The sequence below is a fragment of the Hyla sarda genome, chromosome 1 (assembly GCF_029499605.1).
Source record: "Hyla sarda isolate aHylSar1 chromosome 1, aHylSar1.hap1, whole genome shotgun sequence".
NCBI lineage: Eukaryota > Metazoa > Chordata > Amphibia > Anura > Hylidae > Hyla > Hyla sarda.
This window is the reverse complement of record NC_079189.1, coordinates 445,192,213-445,209,485: the sequence shown is the minus strand read 5'-3', so window position 1 is coordinate 445,209,485 and position 17,273 is coordinate 445,192,213.

The window sequence follows — 17,273 nt, the reverse complement described above, 5'->3', positions numbered from 1 at the left end:
TTTGTCACAATGTATTTTTTATTCTTACAACATATAGTTTAAATGCATATGTTCAAAGAGGCTCTGTCAGGCGGCCAATAGCGTCCCATCTAAGGTCCGCATAGAATAAAGGGAATGCTGTTGAGAAACTTTCCTTCTCAGCACCAGTCATGGCCTGTTTGTAACTTCCAGCTGCATGGCGGCATCCCTTATTTTATTTGTTTTGTGTAGGACCATAATGCTCAGAAACAGTAAATATATTATATAAGTGCAAGAAGTGAGACAGTTGTGCAGTCAGGGGGGGACATGTATCATTTCCAGTGTATAATAGAAGTTTTTTACCCCTCTGCCTGTTGTCTAAATTTGGCGCAGCTGCGTTAAATTTATTATTCTTGTGCAGCTACTTTCTTGAATTGCATTTAAATTTAGAATTCTCCTCAGAGCATAAATTTACACCGCAGCTCTATTTAGTAGGAGCTTTGTCTGCAGCGTATCTGCACCTAAACAGTAAGTGTGTCCTCGTTATTAGTTTTAGAATTTTTTTCTTCATTATGTAGAGTTTTAATCTCACAATAATACCACTTTTTGCACCCAATTATAACACATCAATTATACCAATGTCCTTATTCTTCATTTAACATCTGTGACACCCCTGTGCAAATCACCTCAAATGTACATGGTGCACTCTACCTTATGGGCCTTGTTGTGCGCCCGCAGAGCACTTTGCGCCCACATATGTGGTATCTCCGTACTCCGTACACTAAATTGTGTCCCAAAAAATGGGGATCTTTTTTCCCATTTACCTCTTGTGAAAATGTAAAGTATGCAGCAATACCTGCATGTCAGTGTAAATAATTTTATTTTTATACACTAACATACTGGTGTAGACTCCAACTGTTCCTTTTCATAATGGGTAAAAGGAGAAAAAGCCCCCCAAAATCTGTAAGGCAATTTCTCCCGAGTACGGCGATACCCCATATGTGACCCTAAAATGTTGCCTTGAAATACGACAGGGCTCCAAAGTGAGAGTGCCATGCGCATTTGAGGCCTAAATTAGGGTTTTGCATAGGGGTGGACATAGGGGTATTCTATGCCAGTGTTTCCCAAACAGGGTGCCTCCAGCTGTTGCAAAACTCCCAACATGCCTGGACAGTCAATGGCTGTCCGGCAATACTGTGAGTTGTTGTTTTGCAAAAGCTGGAGGCTCCATTTTGGAAACAGTGCCGTACCAGACGTTGTTCATATTTATTGGGGAAGGGAGGGGGGCTGTGTAGCGGTATGTGTATATATAGTGTTTTTTACTTATTTTATTTAAGTGTAGTGTAGTGTAGTGTTTTTAGGGTACAGTCACACTGGCGGGGGTTCACAGCGAGTTTGCTGCATCTCAATCTTGCAGCACTCCCAGTAAACCTCCGCCCATGTGAGTGTACCCTGTCCATTCACATTGGGGGGGGGGGGGGGGGGAAACATCCAGCTGTTGCAAAACTACAACTCCGAGCATGCCTTTTGGCTGTCCGTGCATGCTGGGAGTTGTAGTTTTGCAACAGCTGGAGGCACACTGGTTGCGAAACACGGAAACAGACTCAGTGTTTCGCAACCAGTGTGCCTTCAGCAGTTGCAAAAACTTCAAATCTCAGCATGCAGTGACAGCAGAAGGACATGCTGGAACTTGTAGTTATGCAACAGCTGGAGGCATACTGCTACAACTCCCAGCATGCCCTTTGGCAGTCCGTGCATGCTGAGGGTTGTAGTTATGCAACAGCTGAAGGCACACTGGTTGCAAAACACTTGAAAGTTTTTTACTTAACTTAGTGTTTCCAAACCAGTGTGCCTCCAGCTGTTGCACAACTTCAATTCCCAGCATGCATGGTCTGTCAGTGCATGCTGGGCGTTATAGTTTGGAGGCACAGCTGGAGGCACACGGGTTGGGAAAAAGAGTTAGGAAACGAACAATGTTTCCCAACTAGTGTGCCTCCAGCTGTTGCAAAACTATAATTCCCAGCATGGCCATACATGCTGGAAGTTGTATTTCGGCAATATCTGAAGGGTCAGATGTTGACGAACTACAACTCCCAGCATGCTTGGGCAGTCTGGGCATGCTGGGAGTTGTAGTTTTGCAACAGCTGGAGGTCCACAGTTTGTAGACCACTGTATAATGGTCTCCAATCTGTGGTCTTCCAGATGTTACAGAACTACAACTCCCAGCATGCCTCGACAGAGTGGGCATGCTGAGATTTGTAATTTTGGAACATCTGGAAGAGCACAGATTGGAGACCATTATACAGTGGTCTCCAAACTGTGGCCCTCCAGATGTTGCAAAACTACAACTCCCAGCATGCCCAGAAAGCCAAAGGCTGTCTGGGCATGCTGGGAGTTGCAGTTTTGAAACTCCCAGAGGCAGCAGTGAGATCGCTTTACTGCTGCCAATGAAGATGCCGCCCTGCTGCTTCAAACTCACCGCGGGGACGCACCACCCCCGGGACCGCCTGGAGGACGCCGCTCGCACTGGGACCGCTCGGGACACCGCATGGCCGGGTAAGTGATGCCGGGGGACGGGTAAGGGACACTTAGCAGAGCGGTGTGTGTCCCGATCCCCGTGATCCAGACTCACACACCACGCTGCTAAGTATTCTCATAGCGAAACGCTGCTATTAGCTAGTCAGATTTGACTGGCTGGGGGGGGGGGGAAGAAACCCCCCGTGGTCACATGGTAAGATGGCTGGATATCAGTGATAGCCACCATCTTACCGGGCGCTGGGGAAAAGTATAACGGAAAGCAGTAAATTGTAAAAATAAAAGGAGAATGATCTACAGTGTTAAGTGGATTACAAAGCTATTTTAATGTGACGGAGCTTGTTCAATGATAAATAAGCTATCAAACATTTCCTATGTAAATGTATTAAATTGTTGGATCATAAAATAACAATAGCAATATACAAGTGATCTAATGAATAAGTGAACTGTAAACAAATATTCTATATGCAAATTATTTTAAAAGTGCTTTGGAATAACCAAGGAGTAAAAAGCAATATAAAGCAAACCAAATGAGGAATTGAGATAGGAAAGTAAAAACATTCTGGTGGTTCCTCAGTAGAACTTTCCTTCAGAAATAGAAAGGATTGCTACGTGCAGTTAAAGTTGGCTTATATTTGCGGGGAAAAAGACGCACTTGCGTCAAAATTTTTGGTGCAAAGAAAAAGAACGCAGGTAATAAATCCATGTGTACTATATATGCAGCTCCAAGGTACCCTGATTCAGCCACATCTGGACGACATGCTCTACCAAAACGTGCGCAAAAAAAAGGGCTTGCGCAAAATTTTGCGCAAAAAAATACACACAAAACAGGGGTAAAATCTTTGATACATGTCCCCCTGTGTGTGTGTAGCAGGGCTGTGTAGCATTCTTTACAGAGCCATGTGTGTACACATGTGTAGCATACTGTGCAGAGTTGTGTGCACATGAATGTGTAGCATGGAGGGCAGTGCCGTGCACAAGTGTGTGGCATACAGTTCAGAGCCCCATGTGAATGGATGTGTAGCATACAGTGCAGAGCTTATGTGTGTGCTTGTGTCTACGGTGCACAGCCCTATGTGCAGGTGTGTGCAGCATTGCGCACAGAGCCATGTGCGTGCACTTGTATACCATACAGTGAAAAGCAAAGTTTGTACACATGTAGCATACAGAGAAAAGCCCTAAATATGTATGTTTAGCATGTAGTGCAGAGCCCCATGCATATGTGGTATACAGTGTGAAGACAAGTGAAGTATACAGTGCAGAGCCATGTGTTCGCATGTTTTGCAGCATACCATTCAGAGTGTGTGAGTAAAAAACAGTGCCAAGCCATGTGGCATGTGTATCATACAGTATAGAACTGTGTGTGCATATGTGTATCATAAAGTGTAAAGGAGTTTGTGTAGCCTACAGTGTACAAAGGGTAAATGTGTCTGTATCTAAGGTAGATATCTAAGATATATTCTTATTGCCTATGTATGACTACAGCAGACTCTCCAAACTGCACAGTCCAGTGTCTGACTCTTCCAACACATGTAACTAGTCATATGATGGTGACATCATGAAAGGGCCTTCATGTCTTTAACTAATGATAGACTGTCGTATCTCTTAACCTAGTTGAGTGGTTCTTGGCATAATCTGGATTAGAACAACAACACAACTCATTGAATACATTTCACAAATTAACTCTTGACTAGGCATACATGTTAACTGAAAACCATTCCAAGTGACTACTCTATAAAGTTCATTAAAAGTGTTAAAGGGGTACTCCAGGGAAGTTAATAAAAATGCCCCAAAGCCACCACAATACCTGTTCTGTATCCCCTGTAGTTATTCATGTGTTTTTGCAGCTCCTTTGGCTCCTGATGTCTCCTAAATACCTTTTTCTTGTTTGCAGCACAGACTACAACTCCCAGAAGTCAGTGCAACTCTGTGTAATGGCTGCCAGCCAACTGCTTTCACTATCTGTGTACACGCTTACACTGCAGCTCACACACATTGTACATGTCTTTTCTTTCAGACTATACTTCCCCCCAGCAATAAATCATGCTGTGCTCTGAATGGCAGCAGTCAGTGATTAGATTTACAGCAGAAAAACAGCAGCTATGTGCTAAGTTGTGACTAAGAATCTTCCCTGCTTTTTTCTCACAGCTCACAAGCTCCTCACACAGGGAGGGGAGGGGGAGGGGAGGTGTGCTGTGGCTGTACAGCCAGGGATCTAGACCAAACAGAAATCAGAAAGAAATCAGGTGGTGTTGTCCTGAAGAGTGGGGGCTAGTCTCAGTGAGGGGTTTTCACCAAGACAGGATGGATTTGAGAATTACATTTTTCTTTCATTTCCTGCATGTAAGTGACAGCTGAAAGAAGAAAACTGCTGCATATAGCTAATAAATGATATTTAGACAAATACATAGGTTGGTGAGAGGGAAAGGATGGGCTATGGGTTTAGTTCCCCGGAGTACCCCTTTAAGAGTGTCACAATTCTGGGACTCTCATGTGGCAGAGGAGTTATGTGGGAGTGTAGGACGAGGGCACTCTGCCTTTAATTTATTTCTTGAAGATCTGTCCAAAGGTTTATTAACCCAAAGAAACAGGTAGTCAGCAACTTTTTGGTTTGGCAACCATTCGCTAAAACGTGGATGGCAAATCAATGAGGGGTCAAAAAATGGTTCCCCTGACTCACCCACAATCATGTCTTCCTGTTCAACAGGGTCATCATGGTCGTCGCCACTTTCCTCAGAGACATAAAGTATATCATCAACATCCTCAATCTCTGAATCAGAAGATTCAGCAGAAGAAAAGTCTCTAAAGGAGTCTGGTTTCGTCCTAAAGGCGGATTTCTGAGCCCTAATAGTTTGCACTTCCTCGTGGGCTGAGGGTGGATTAGAACCACTAGGATTAATATCCATTTTGGTATCGGCAGTCAGATGTATGATGCTTTTTTGATTTGGCCTTAAGCCCTTTTGCAAGTTTAGAAAATGATTCCTCAGGGGACCAGAATTGGTCTGAACGGGTAAAGGGATGTAATGTCCCAGCGTCTTGAAGATTAGTTCGAGATAAGGCCATAGTGACCGACTTAGTAATGGATTCCTGCAGGACAGAAACTGCAGATTGCACTGCAGAGTGGACCGATCTGGAGACAGAATCGTCCACCATAGATTGCAGATGGTCCTGCGAAATAGGATCCTTAATTGTTCTATTGTCCTCAGACATGGTAGTTGTAGAATATAGAATAGGCTAGACGTTAGGAAGCAAAGATATATGCTGTATAGAATGATTAAGGTAAATAATAGAAATATGTATAATTAAATAAGTCTAGAGTATATGTATAAGGTGAATAAATATATAGATATATGTAAATATATATAAAATCAATTAAATGAATAGTTTTATAAATAGTTAATTATATAATTAGATTAATAACTAATTAATAAATAAATAATTAATTATTATATTAAATAAAGTATTTTTTGTAAAAAAAAAAGTTTTTTTTATATAGAAATACAATTGTTACTAAAGCAACAGGGTGGCTGCATAGGATTAGAAATGATAAAAATTTCAGCTGAAAAGGAGAAGCTATGTAGCAAATGTAAAGCATATATTATGTCACACGTCCAGTGGCTTCTGAATGCCAGAAGCCCACCAAAGCCTGACAGGAGATCATCTCACTGACAGGGGAAATCTCGCAAGTGCACGGACAAGCGTTCGGAGAAAGAAGATGGTGGCGTGACGCAGTAAACTAAAGGAGAAGACGGGTGAAGAACAAAGTGACAGTGAAGAAAAAAGAAGATGTTGGTGGCGATCGGAGATGCGGGAATAAACCAGGTGAGTATATTAAGATGGATAAAAGGTAAGGATGAAAGTACAAGGAATAATGATAAAGGAAATTCATATAATGGGAAAATGAGGATGAAAATCAGCATATATATGAATGGAAAAACAAGGGAAATTACATAAAATGGAAGGGAATAAATATAAGAGTGAAAATAAAATGGAAATATATTAGGAAAAATGGGAAATATAAAGAAAAGAATATAAAGTAAATATTAATAATAAACGGACATGAATATGGTGTAAATAATAATTTAAGGGGTATAATAGGTATAAATACAAATAGATAGGTATAAATCAATAAACTGTAAAGAATTTTTTTATTTTATTTGGAGGAGCAAAAATATACTTATCTAACACAACTGCTGAGCAGCAAAGAAGAAGGAAGTTACCTGTGCGGCAGTTACCTATATTACCTATACTATGATCTGATTGGTGACTGTTATATTGCAGCATGTTAGGTTGAACCCTGATTACATGCTTGTATACACCTTCATATGTAAAAAAAAAATATTAAATACATACAGTACTTATTTGCTGCAGAGTTCAGTAAAAGAAGTTAAAAGGATAATATGAGCATCTTGTCTTGCCTTAAAATGTAAGTAACTCATGGAATATAGCATTTTGTTTAGTATTATCAAGTAACCCCCTCACATTCCGACTAACTATATAGGGAAAAAGTTGAGATAAAGGATATGACTCACATCCTAGGTCTAATACATACAGATTTTCAAAGACAGAAAAAATCAATTGAAGGGCTTCCCTCCCCCCCCCCCCCCCAAAAAAAAACCCCAAACAAAACCTGATCAAAAAAGAAGAAACAAAAAGACAAATCCCCATACATTCCTCTCCCATCGGGAGAGTAAAAGACATCATTATAGACCTCCTGACACCCAACATTGACATAAGAGAACCCTTCCTCTCCTGTGCTCCTGTTTTAGATTAACCTGTCGTAAAGAAGGGGAAAAAAATATATATAATTCATAAATAATCCCATCTTAATCCATACAGGACATAGCCGTATTATGATTTTCAGTCAAGTCCAGGTAGTCTGCAGCATCTTTCAGATTGTCAAAAAAAATGTGGAGCCATCCACCACTATTCTTAACTGGGCTGGATACATCATTGCATAGGGTAAATGTAATATACGAAGTCTCTTCTTTACTTCAGAGAATTTTTGCTGTGATCGTTGAGTAATCAGCAAATACAGATACCCTTGATCCGCTAAATTTTAACTCAGGATGTTCACGTGCCTACTGTAAAATTGTAATGTAAAATCTTAGCTATTATTGGGTGAGGGGAGCATCTCTGGAAGTAGAGGCCTAGATGGTATCCTGTGTGCTCGTTCTACTGCAAATACCTTAGTAAAGGCCTCTCTACCAAATTGTGTTATGAGCCAGGTTTCAATAAACGCCCCAACATTCATCCCTTCACTTTTTTCAGGAAAACCCAAGAACTGTAAATGATTGCGCCTTAGGCGGTTCTTCATTTCATCCTACTTAGATGTTAGAAAAGTAATATTTTTTGTAGATTTTGCAATTTGTTTAACAGCTGTCCCTACAGTATCTTCAACTGTCCTTATCCAATTCTCGGCTTCCATAACCCAAGTTGTAATCTTACGGAAATCATTGCATAACAGAGAGATATCTTGCTGAAAGTGTAATGAAGGCTCATTACTATATGTTGTAGCATTGATATAAGCCATTTTTTCTCAGTATCTACTGGTAACCCTGGCTCTTCTCTATTAGTATGACTCACAGTTTTTAGCTCAACAGACTTCCACTTGGATTTACCATCTGTGCCATACTTTTCTTTTTACTATAGGGGTTACAAGATTTCTGACAGTCAGCTGAGTCTTTTGTGACCTCCTGTGGTCCCTTTACAGAGTTGTTCCATACAAATCGTTCCAGTCTTTGTGTAAGATCCTCTCTTCTAAGAGAATGAATGCGCTTCTCCATTTTGGCACCATCTCTACCCTTAGCTAGAGCTGCATCCACCGGCTCATGAGCAGATTGTGGCTGCCTATTCTTCTTAGGAGCCATTGCCATTAAGGGAAAAAAAGGAGATTACAGGAAGGGCAGCAACCAGCATCTAGCATTCACACACTGATACCGCAGATATAGCAGCACCCAGCGGCACTGCGGCAACTGCAGAGACTCACTCAGCTCAGGTCCCGGAGTTGTCATAGATCACTGCCCAGTAAAAGGAAAGAGCCCAAGGACCCAGCCAGGTATCAACCCCTTAACGACGCAGGACGTAAATGTACATCCTTGTGAGCTGGTACTTAAAGGAGATATCCAGTGGTGACTCAGTGGTGAGCAACTTATCCCCTATCCTAAGGATAGGGGATAAGTTGCAGATCGTGGGGGGTCCGACCGCTGGGGCCCCCTGCGATCTCCTGTACGGAGCCCCGACAGCCCGCGGGAAGGGGGCGTGTCGACCTCCGCACGAGGCAGCGGCCGACACGCCCCCTCAGTACAACTCTATGGCAGAGTCGAAGCGCTGCCTTCGGCAATCTCCGGCTCTGCCATTGAGATGTATTGAGGCGGCGTGTCGGCTGCCGCCTCGTGCGGGGGTCGACACCCGCTATCTGGGCCGAGAGCCGGGGCCCCGTACAGAGAGATCGCAGGGGGCCCCAGCGGTCGGACCCCCCGCGATCTCAAACTTATCCCCTATCCTTAGGATAGGGGATAAGTTTTTCACCACTGGACTACCCCTTTAACGCACCAGGACATACATTTACGTCCTATACATAACTGCGGGCATTGGAGCGATGCTCGGGTCATGCGCGGCAGGTCCTGGCTGCTGATAGCAGCCAGGGACCCGCCGGTAATGGCTGACATCCGCGATCGCGCGGATGTTCGCCATTAACCCCTCAGATGTAGTATCAATACAGATCACGGCATCTGCAGCGCTGCGGTCACTAAAATGGATGATCGGATCGCCCGCAGCGATCCGATCATCCAGAACGGCAACGGAGGTCCCCTCACCTGCCTCCACTGCCTTCCACGGGTCTTCTGCTCTGATCTGAGATCGAGCAGACCAGAGCAGAAGATGACCGATAACACTGATCAGTGTTATGTCCTATGCATAGCACTTAACAGTATTAGCAATCGAATGATTGCTATAAATAGTCCCCTATGGGGACTATTAAAGTGTAAAAATAAAAGTAAAAAAAGTTTTAAAAAAATTTGAAAAACCCCTCCCTTAATAAAAACGGAAATTGTCCCATTTTCCCTATTTCACCCCCAAAAAGTATAACAATTTTTTTTTTTTTAGAAACATATTTGGTATCGCCGCGTGCATAAATATCCAAAATATTAAAATATAATGTTAATGATACCGTATGGTGAACAACGGCGTTAACGGGAAAAAAAAATCCAAAATTGCTGCTTTTTTAAAATAATATTTTATTCCCAAACAAATTGATTACAAATTTATTAAAAGCTTTATATAAGCAAATATGGTATCAATAAAAAGTACAGATCACGGCGCAAAAAATGAGCCCTCATACCGCCTCATATACGGAAAAATGAAAAAGTTATAGGTCTTCAAAATAGGGGGATTTTAAACTTACTTATTTGGTTAAAAAGTTTGTGATTTTTCTTAAGTGCAACAGTAATAGAAAAGTATGTTATCATGGGTATCATTTTAATCATATTGATCCAAAGAATAAAGAACACGTCATTTTTACCGTAAATTGTACAGCGTTAAAACGAAACCTTCCAAAATTTGCTAAATTGCGGTTTTCTTTTTAATTTCCCCACACAAATAGTATTTTTTTGGTTGCGCCATACATTTTATGGTAAAGTGAGTGATGGCATTACAACGGACAACTGGTCGCGCAAAAAAACAAGCCCTCATACTAGTCTGTGGATGAAAATATAAAAGAGTTACGATTTTTTGAAGGCGAGGAGGAAAAAACAAAAATGTAAAAATAAAATTGTCTGAGTCCTTAAGGCCCAAATGGGCTGAGTCCTCAAGGGATTAAACAGTCTCGGCTCTGGCTGTCACCACAGCACAATAGTACACAGAGCCCAGGGAAGTCTGGACCTCAGACTAGATCAAGGCTGCACCAAAATCCACAATCCGGCAGCAGAGCTTGGAGTGCACAGGAGACGGTTTGACACCTCCTACGTCATGTCCGGTCAAGCCCTCTCGGCTTTATGGCTGGTAACTGTCGGCTGCTATCAGCATTAATAGTGGAAATCAGCAATCACGCTGATGTACATAATTTAACCTTTTAGATGCAGTAATCATTGCTGCTCACGGAATTTAAAAGGCAAAATGACAAGTGCTGATGGGTTCGGGAGTCCGTTTGAGACCTCAGCAGCCGGATGCGGCAGTTCCGAGGCATCAGCTAATATGGTAGTAGTCTCATAGCCCTTGACAAAGCTGATTCGTCAGCGAAACGTCGGGGAGGCTACCAGTTATTTGTTTTAAGCAGCGTGTTTAAGAGTGGCACAGGAAACAAAGATAGGGTCCAAGCTTGGAAGTAATGGTATGCAGGAAGCACAAGCACACCAAATACATATAAATATCCGAGCATATTAGTGACCCATCATTAAAAAGGGAGATATAATTCTCCCGTAATATACCACCACTGAACCGCTGATAATTTTAAAACGTGTGTGGGGTTGTATTTTAATTATAAATATAATAAAGTGACAAATTTTAAGGGAGGGTTTCTAGTAAGGGTTTTTCCCCGCAAGGAGGCAACCCCTTAACTCCTTAACCCCTTAAGGACAATGGACGTACTCCTATGCCCCGTTTCCGAGTCCTTAAGGACCGAGGACGTAGGAGTACGTCCTGTCCATTCCCGGACCCCCGCCGCTAGCCGGAGGGGAGCCGGTGCCCGATGCCTGCTGAAATCGTTCAGCAGGCATCGCGGCATATCGCCCAGGGGGGTCATTATGCCCCCCCATGTCGGCGATGGCCGCAGATCGCTGGACAATTCAGTCCATCGATCTGCGGCGATTCCGGGTCAATCGGGTCTCCAGTGACCCAGTGACCCGGAATTACTGGCTGATCGGGGCCGTCAGAGACGGCCCCGAACAGCCATAGCCAGCAGGGGTGAGGTGGCACTGGTGCCATCTCACGATCGCCCTGATTCGTCGGCCGGTTTCCCGGCCGACCAATCAGGGCACCTGCTGCCGGTGTCACTCCCGCAACCCGCTCCGCCCCTCTTCCGGAGGACGTGAGCGGGTGCGGGACGTGCACCCCGGGTGCTGGGGACCCCGATCCACGGCGTTAATGTTGGGATCGGGGCCCCAGGAGCGGCGGCGGCGAGGGACTGACCTGATGCGACGTGGAGCAGCAGCAGGAGGTGAGTGACAGCCTCCTGCTGTTGCTTAGCAACAGCTCCCAGCATGCAAAAAGGGCATGCTGGGAGCTGTAGTTATGCAACAGCAGGAGGCAGACCACCACAACTCCCAGCATTCCCTTATGGGCATGCTGGGACTTATAGTTTTGGTTTAGCCAAACAACAACACTGCAAACATTTAAGCGCCGTATGTATGTCCCGGGGGTACCAATATATAGCCAAGAAACAAAGAGACCCACAATACTAATAATATTTCACAAAGTATGAAAATCTTTATTAAACAACATAAGACAAACAATTAAAATGGTTAAAAGGCAGAGGATAACCTTAGGCAGGAGACAACAAGTGCCAGTGAATCTGGTATGGGTGATGTAGGTATTCAGTCGAGAGCATGTACAATATAAAACTGACACAGCTGCAGACTCCTAATATAATACAATATAGATATAACATCTACCATACATCAATATGAAATAGGGAGCAGCAATACAGTATTACAGACAAAATGGAAAGCCAAAAATAGGAAACTACCTGTCATATACCCACAAGCCAGGAACACCAAGCACCAACACCCCAACGCACGTTTCGCGTATGGGCTTCGTCAGGGGGCGTGTGGTTATCCTCTGCCTTTTAACCATTTTAATTGTTTGTCTTATTTTGTTTAATAAAGATTGTCATACTTTGTGAAATATTATTAGTATTGTGGGTCTCTTTGTTTTTTGGCTATAGACTTATAGTTTTGCAACAGCTGGAAGCACATTTTTTCTATGGAAAAGTGTACCTTCAGCTGTTGTATAACTACAACTCCCAGCTTGCACAATCAGCTAAAGTGCATGCTGGGAGTTGTAGTGGTGCATCTGCTGGTTGCATAACTACAACTCCCAGCATGCCTGTTGGCTGTCGGTGACAGCTGAAGGCACACTGAGTTAAGTAGCAAACCAGTGTGTCTCCAGCTGTTGCATAACTACAATCCCCAGCATCCCCAGCCAAAGTAGTATGCCTCCAGCTGTTGTATAACTACAAGACCCAGCATGCCCTTCCGCTGTCCGTACATGCTGGGGGTTGTAGCTTTTGCAACAGCTGAAGGCACACTGGTTGCAAAACACTGAGTTTGTTACCAAACTCGGTGTTTCACAACCAGTGTGCCTACAGCTGTTGCAAAACTACAACTCCCAGCATGCACTGATGGACCGTACACTACACTACACTACACTACACTAACACAAAATAAAATAAAAAGTAAAAAACACTACATATACACATAACCCTACACAGCCCCCCTCCCCAATAAAAATGAAAAAGTCTGGTACGCCACTGTTTCCAAAACGGAGCCTCCAGCTGTTGCAAAACTACAACTCCCAGCATGCACTGATAGACCGTACATGCTGGGAATTGTAGTTTTGCAACAGCTGGATGTTCCCCCCTCCCAAATGTGAACATACAGGGTACACTCACATGGGCGGAGGTTTACAGTAAGTATCCAGCTGCAAGTTTGAGCTGCGGCAAATTTTCTGCCGCAGCTCAAACTGCCAGCGAGAAACTACTGTGAACCCCCGCCAGTGCGACTGTACCCTAAAAACACTACACTACCAAAAAATAAAATAAAAAGTAAAAACACTACATATACACATACCCCTACACAGCCCCCCTCCCCAATAAAAATGAAAAATGTCTGATACGCCACTGTTTCCAAAACGGAGCCTCCATCTGTTGCAAAACAACTACTCCCAGTATTGCCGGACAGCCGTTGACTGTCCAGGCATGCTGGGAGTTTTGCAACAGCTGGAGGCACCCTGTTTGGGAATCACTGGCGTAGAATACCCCTATGTCCACCCCTATGCAAGTCCCTAACTTAGGCCTCAAATGCGCATGGCGCTCTCACTTTGGAGCCCTGTCGTCTTTCAAGGCAACAGTTTATGGCCACATATGGGGTATCGCCGTACTCGGGAGAAATTGTGTTACAAATTTTGGGGGGTATTTTCTGCTTTTACCCTTTTTAAAAATGTTAAATTTTGGGGAAACCAAGCATTTTAGGTAAAAACATTTTTTTTTTTACATATGCAAAAGTCGTGAATCACCTGTGGGGTATTAAGGTTCACATTACCCCTTGTTACGTTCCCCGAGGTGTCTAGTTTCCAAAATGGTATGCCATGTGTTTTTTTTTTTTTTTGCTGTCCTGGCACCATAGGGGCTTCCTAAATGCGGCATGCCCCCAGAGCAAAATTTGCTTTCAAAAAGCCAAATGTGACTCCTTCTCTTCTGAGACCTGTAGTGCGCCAGCAGAGCACTTTTCACCCCCATATGGGGTGTTTTCTGAATCGGGAGAAATTGGGCTTCAAATTTTGGGGGGTATTTTCTGCTATTACCCTTTTTAAAAATGTAAACATTTTGGGAAACCAAGCATTTTAGGTAAAAAACTAATTTTATTTTTACATATGCAAAAGTCGTGAAACACCTGTAGGGTATTAAGGTTCACTTTACCCCTTGTTACGTTCCCCGAGGGGTATAGTTTCCAAAATGGTATGCCATGTGTTTTTTTTTTGCTGTTCTGGCACCATAGGGGCTTCCTAAATGCGGCATGCCCCCAGAGCAAAATTTGCTTTCAAAAAGCCAAATGTGACTCCTTCTCTTCTGAGACCTGTAGTGCACCAGCAGAGCAATTTTCACCCCCATATGGGGTGTTTTCTGAATTGGGAGAAATTGGGCTTCAAATTTTGGGGGGGTATTTTCTGCTATTACCCTTTTTAAAAATGTAATTTTTTTGGGAAACCAAGCATTTTAGGTAAAAAATAAAAAAATTTTTTTACATATGCAAAAGTCGTGAATCACCTGTGGGGTATTAAGGTTCACTTTACCCCTTGTTACGTTCCCCGAGGGGTCTAGTTTCCAAAATGGTATGCCATGTGTTTTTTTTCTGTCCTGGCACCATAGGGGCTTCCTAAAGGTGACATGCCCCCCAAAAACCATTTGACGCTCCTTCCCTTCTGAGCCCTCTACTGCGCCCGCCGAACAATTAACATAGACATATGAGGTATGTGCTTACTCGAGAGAAATTGGGTTTCAAATACAAGTAAAAATTTTCTCCTTTTTACCCCTTGCAAAAATTCAAAAATTGGGTCTACAAGAACATGCGAGTGTAAAAAATGAAGATTGCGAATTTTCTCCTTCACTTTGCTGCTATTCCTGTGAAACACCTAAAGGGTTAATACACTTACTGAATGTCATTTTGAATACTTTGGGGGGGTGTAATTTTTATAATGGGGTCTTTTATGGGGTATTTCTAATATGAAGACCCTTCAAATCCCCTTCAAACCTGAACTGGTCCCTGAAAAAAAGCGAGTTTGAAAATTTTGTGAAAAATTTCAAAATTGCTGTTGAACTTTGAAGCCCTCTGGTGTCTTCCAAAAGTAAAAACTCATAAATTTTATGATGCAAACATAAAGTAGACATATTGTATATGTGAACCAAAAAAAAAATTATTTTGAATATCCATTTTCCTTACAAGCAGAGAGCTTCAAAGTTAGAAAAATGCAAAATTTTCATTTTTTTCATCAAATTTGGGGATTTTTCACCAAGAAAGGATGGAAGTTACCATAAAATGTTACCACTAAGTTAAAGTAGAATATGTCACGAAAAAACAGTCTCGGAATCAGAATGATAACTAAAAGCATTCCAGAGTTATTAATGTTTAAAGTGACAGTGGTCAGAATTGCAAAAAACACTCTGGTCCTTAAGGTGTAAAATGGCCTGGTCCTTAAGGGGTTAAGGACCCAGCCCAAATATACCTTAAGGACCTGGCCATTTTTTGAACATCTGACCACTGTCACTTCAAGCATTAATAACTCTGGGATGCTTTTACCTTTCATTCTGATTCCGAGATTGTTTTTTCGTGACATATTCTACTTTATGTTAGTGGTAAAATTTTGTCGATATCGTTTCTTGGTGAAAAATTCCCAAATTTTATGAAAAATTTGAAAATGTTGCATATTTTTAACTTTGAAACTCTCTGCTTATAAGAAAAATGGATATTCCAAATAAATTATACATTGATTCACATATACAATATGTCTACTTTATGATTGCATCATAAAGTTTACATGTTTTTACTTTTGGAAGACATCAGAGGGCTTCAAAGTTCGGCAGCAATTTTCCAATTTTTCACACAATTTTCAAAATCTGAATTTTTCTGGGATCAGTTCAGTTTTGAAGTGGATTTGAAGGGCTTTCATATTTGAAATACCCCACAAATGACCCAATTATAAAAACTGCACCCCTCAAAGTATCCAAAATGACATTCAGTAAGTGTGTTAACCCTTTAGGTGTTTCACAGGAATATCAGCAAAGTGAAGGAGAAAATTCTAAATCTTCATTTTTTACACTCGCATGTTCTTGTAGACCCAGTTTTTGAATTTTTACAAGTGGTAATAGGAGAAAAAGCCCCCAAAATTTGTAACCCAATTTCTCTCGAGTAAGGAAATACCTCATATGTGTATGCCAAGTGTTCGGCGGGCGCAGTAGAGGGCTCAGAAGGGAAGGAGCCACAATGGGATTTTGGAGAGTGAATTTTTCTGAAATGGTTTTTGGGGGGCATGTCACATTTAGAAAGCCCCTATGGTGCCAGAACAGCAGAAAACCCCACATGGAATACCATTTTGGAAACTACACCCCTCAAGGCACGTAACAAGGGGTCCAGTTAGCCTTAACACCCCACAGGTGTTTGACAACTTTTTGTTAAAATCGGATGTGTAAATGGAAAAATTTTTTTTTACTAAAGTGCAGTTCTTTCTCCAAATTTACCATTTTTACAAAGGGTAATGGGAGAAAATGCCCCCCCAAATTTGTAACCCCATTTCTTCTAAGTATGGAAATACCCCATGTTAGGACGTAAAATGCTCTGCTGGCGAACTACAATGCTCAGAAGAGAAGGAGTCACATTTGTCTTTTTGAAAGCAACTTTTGCTGAAATGGTTTTTTGGGGGCATGTCGCATTTAGGAAGCCCCTGTCCAGAACAGCAAAAAATACCCACATGGCATACTATTTTGGAAACTACACCCCTTAAGGAATGTAACAAGGGGTACAGTGAGCCTTAACTACCCACAAGTGTTTGACGACTTTTTGTTAAATTTGGATATGTAAATGAAAAAAATTATATTTTTTTACTAAAATGCAGTTTTTTCCCTAAATTTTACATTTTTACAAGGGGTAATAGGAGAAAATGACCCCCAAAATTTGTAACCCCATTTCTTCTGAGTATGGAAATACCCCATGTGTGGACGTCAAGTGCTCTGCTGGCGAACTACAATGCTCAGAAGAGCAGGAAGAGGTTTGGAATGGTAGTCAGGGACCATGTGCGTTTACAAAGCCCCCCGTGGTACCAGAACAGTGGACCCCCCACATGTGACCCCATTTTGGAAACTACACCCCTTAAAGAATTTAAGAAGGGGTGCAGTGAGTATTTACACCCCATTGGCGTTTGACAGATCTTTGGAACAGTGGGCTGTGCAAATGAAAAATTTAATTTTTCATTTTCACGGACCACTGTTCCAAAAATCTGTCAGACACCTGTGGGGCGTAAATTCTCACTGTACCCTTATTACATTACATGAGGGGTGTAGTTTGCAAAATGGG